This window comes from Cynocephalus volans, chromosome 1 (assembly GCF_027409185.1).
Source record: "Cynocephalus volans isolate mCynVol1 chromosome 1, mCynVol1.pri, whole genome shotgun sequence".
Classification (NCBI taxonomy): domain Eukaryota; kingdom Metazoa; phylum Chordata; class Mammalia; order Dermoptera; family Cynocephalidae; genus Cynocephalus; species Cynocephalus volans.
The window spans coordinates 212,779,970-212,783,435 of record NC_084460.1 but is presented as its reverse complement, the minus strand read 5'-3'; the positions used below and the strand labels follow the sequence as shown (position 1 = coordinate 212,783,435).

At 37.6% G+C, this 3,466-nt stretch overlaps 1 pseudogene; it reads right to left on the bottom strand.

Annotated features, from left to right (window-relative positions):
• Nucleotides 1-1,814: 1,814 nt before the first annotated feature.
• Nucleotides 1,815-1,932, bottom strand: LOC134365855 (small nucleolar RNA SNORA17; annotated as a pseudogene).
• Nucleotides 1,933-3,466: the final 1,534 nt, after the last annotated feature.

Sequence of the window (3,466 nt, the reverse complement as noted above, 5' to 3'; positions counted from 1 at the left end):
TGAAACATTTTATCTGACTAGTTACTCCTGTAGTAAAAGAAGAAACCTAAATTCCTGGGGCTGTGCAGGTGGATTAGATTACAGCTGTATTAACAGAAAGACTTTTCTAGTTCTGTATGAAATAAACACAAAATATACTAAAAACATTAATTATACAAGGAGCTTCCATTTATAAAAATTCTAGTATACATAAAAATATAACCCTATCATAAATTTAAACCATATTAAACTAATCTACTAATCACCAAAAATGTTAAGCACATTATTGACTATATTTCTGTTTGACCTCTTAGACTCGAGAAGGACTTTGGGGAATATTTTCAAAATCTATTATTAAAAAAAAAAAAAAAAGACCAGCAAAGATTGCATTATTATAAAACAAACTGAAATATGCAAAATCATTCTTCTGAAAGCTTCTTCAAATAATAATCATTATAGCAATCTAAATGTTTAAAGGCAATGCTAAAGATTATAATTGCAATGTATTAGTGAAAGCAGTTTTCTCTTACCATTTGTGTCTCTTGATTATAGCCTCTGCCCCCCTTTCTCTACTCTCCCCTCCCCACGTTTAAAAGCAGAATGGAAAGAAAAGAGTGGTGTGTGTGTCCTAAAATACCACAAGTATGATCATGACTATATAATAAAGGCAGGAGGGAGCAGTCTCCATCCTTTGCTGTGTTGGAGGATGGTAGAAGGAGGGATCATGAGCTAATTGGCCTCAGAATTTTCATGAGCAGTTGGAATCCTTTTCTTGATCATTGCTACATGGTTGCTGACTATGTGGGACTCTGCTATAGAAACCAACTTACAAGTGAGAAAAGGTCTAAAAAGTGAAGAATAGCTGTTAATTAGACAATACTGGATGAGCTGAGCAATGAAAACTAGGGACTGCCACACCTTGAGGAGAAATGTGGCTGATGTAATAGCCTGTTCATTAGCAATAGCAAAAGGATGTCTGCAAAGGATGGTTTTCTAAAGTTTGAGACTTTATCCTTGCCTCATAGTCCTTACATATAGCACAGGGGTTTATCATTAACCTACTACTGTCACAAAAATAACAAGGGCATTGAGACTTTCTATTGAACTTTGCAGATGTTTGCAAAGCATTTAAGTGGCTAAAAAAGGTAAATGCATTCCATCAGACTTACACAAGCACTATTAGGATGAATACAGCTTCTCAGCCATTTTTCTATTTTTGTGTCTTTGAATTTGCAAATACTACCTCTGAAATGTAAATGAAAATTCCTTATTCTCTTAACATGGCATAGATTCTCAACTCAAGTATTAAAACAAGATAGAATTATCCTACAATGCAGTTGAGGTCCTATATTTGAGATCATATAATTAAGAATCCTTATTGTTCTAAAAATTTTGGTAAAGAAGGCTGAGAAGTATAAGGAACAATGCAAACTCATTTAATGCATACAATCCTCAGGCGTCTTGGCATTTTTAACAGGATTTTTAGGCATAACATCTTACATAACTGCACACAAACAGTAGTATTTCAATTCTACTCTTATCATCAGCAAGAAACTACAAAATAGTGCTTTCTATGCTAAAGAAAAATTTGCTGGTGATTACACTTTCTATAGTTGAGCTTCTTATAGATGATTTTCCCCACTTGCAAAGAAAGTGGTAGAAACCATCTCATATTTTAAAGGCAGAAATAGAAGGAAATAGATCCATTTGCATCACATTGCATTGTATTGGCTCTGGAAAGAGAATTCTCAATCTTAAGAGATTTTGTTTATAAAGTTAGTTTCTATAAACTTGGCAAGAGCTTCTGCAGCTCTGTAGTTCACAGGCCTTCAAAATGTGTGAGACTGATAATGCTCCACATGTACAAAGGTACAGCAAGTCTAGAGAGAATCTCTCTTCTCCCTGCTCCCAATTTAAATGGATGGCCAGTGAACATTTTCAAATGGGTGAAGATCTGATCACATTATACAGTTTAGTGCTAAGAGAAATAAGATGTTGCTAACGAAGTTTGGATGGCTGCAAAGAGCAACCCATTGCTTTCTTGGAAAATCCAAACATCCAAGAATTTCTAAACATCCTGCAGAAAGTAGAAACCGAGAACCTGTAAAACTTCATTTAGTTCTGTGCCTCCCAAATGTAGAAAAATTATATTTGAAAACCCTGTCTTCAACTGGACTGGAAATCTAGCCTGAATTTGGTAGTCAATGCTGACATCAGAAAAAAAATTAGACTTCTTTGATTAAGGAAAAACAGCACTCCAGGATTTTTAACAGAAATGCATATGTAAATTATTTTAATGAAGATGCACTCAAAGTTTGCTAATGATAATAACAACATGATACACCACTATCATAAAATGTTGAGTGCTTATTGTGCTCTAGATACTGTGAGGGGTACTCTACACACATTTCATTTATACTCAGGACAATTTTTTCAAGTGGGTATTTTTATTCTCGATTTATAGATAATTTAAAGTGAGAAAGCTAAGGTCATATGGCTAGAAAGTGGTAAAGCTGAAATTTGAATACTCATCCCTCTGATTCTATAGCCTGTGCTCTTGGCAACTGTTTTGATTGTGTAATGCTACATACAAACCACCAGAAATACAGTGGTGCAAAACAATAATGCTCACTTATTAACTTTCATGGTTCTGGCAGTTGACTGGGCAAAAGTAGATGGTTCTCTGTGGGTCTCTCGTATGACCACTCAGACAGTGGGTGCGGATGGAGTTATTTCAAAAGATGTCTCTCTCACAGGCCCGGCTGTTGTCCAGGACCCTTACACATGGTCTCATCATGTAGCTTGGGCTTTCTCAGAGCACGGCAACAAGATTCCAAAGGTGAGTATTCCAAAAGATAGAACCTGGGGAAAACTTTATTGTCTATTCTAAACTAGCTGTCAAACTCGCATGGATCACTTCTGCAGCAGTGCATATGTTAGAGTGACTCACTGTAGGATAAATGCTGGACATAGCTCTATTCCCTTCTCTCCATGCGTACCAGAGTTCCCCCTCCCTTTTGGGAGATACCACTGGCCAAGGTAGTTACCCAAAGGAAAGGCACATCCCCTTTAAGAACAAACAGAAGGCTGGAGGGAGCAGGGACCCTAAGTAAATGGACCAGTCTCTAGTGCCCGGAGAGTAGCAAGTAGATTGACTTATCTGCTCAGCCAGATCTCAAGCGAGCTCTGAAGTATGTGAGCTGGGTGAGGGTCTGCACTTAAGCCTGAAAATGATTTACACCCTTACTCTGATTTGTTCACTGTGTAGCTGTTGTATGTACTCCGTGACGGCACGGATATCTGACTGACCAGCCGCTGTCAGTGTCTATTGCTAAGTCTAATAAGCCAACGTCTCTTCCCACTGGACTTCCAGGGCAGTTCTTTGGAATAGGCAAACACGATGTGAGTGCCTTCGCAGATTTGGGGCTCCTGCATTACACTCACGAAGACGAGCATATTGTCAAATGGAGGAGAAATGCTCTACTTT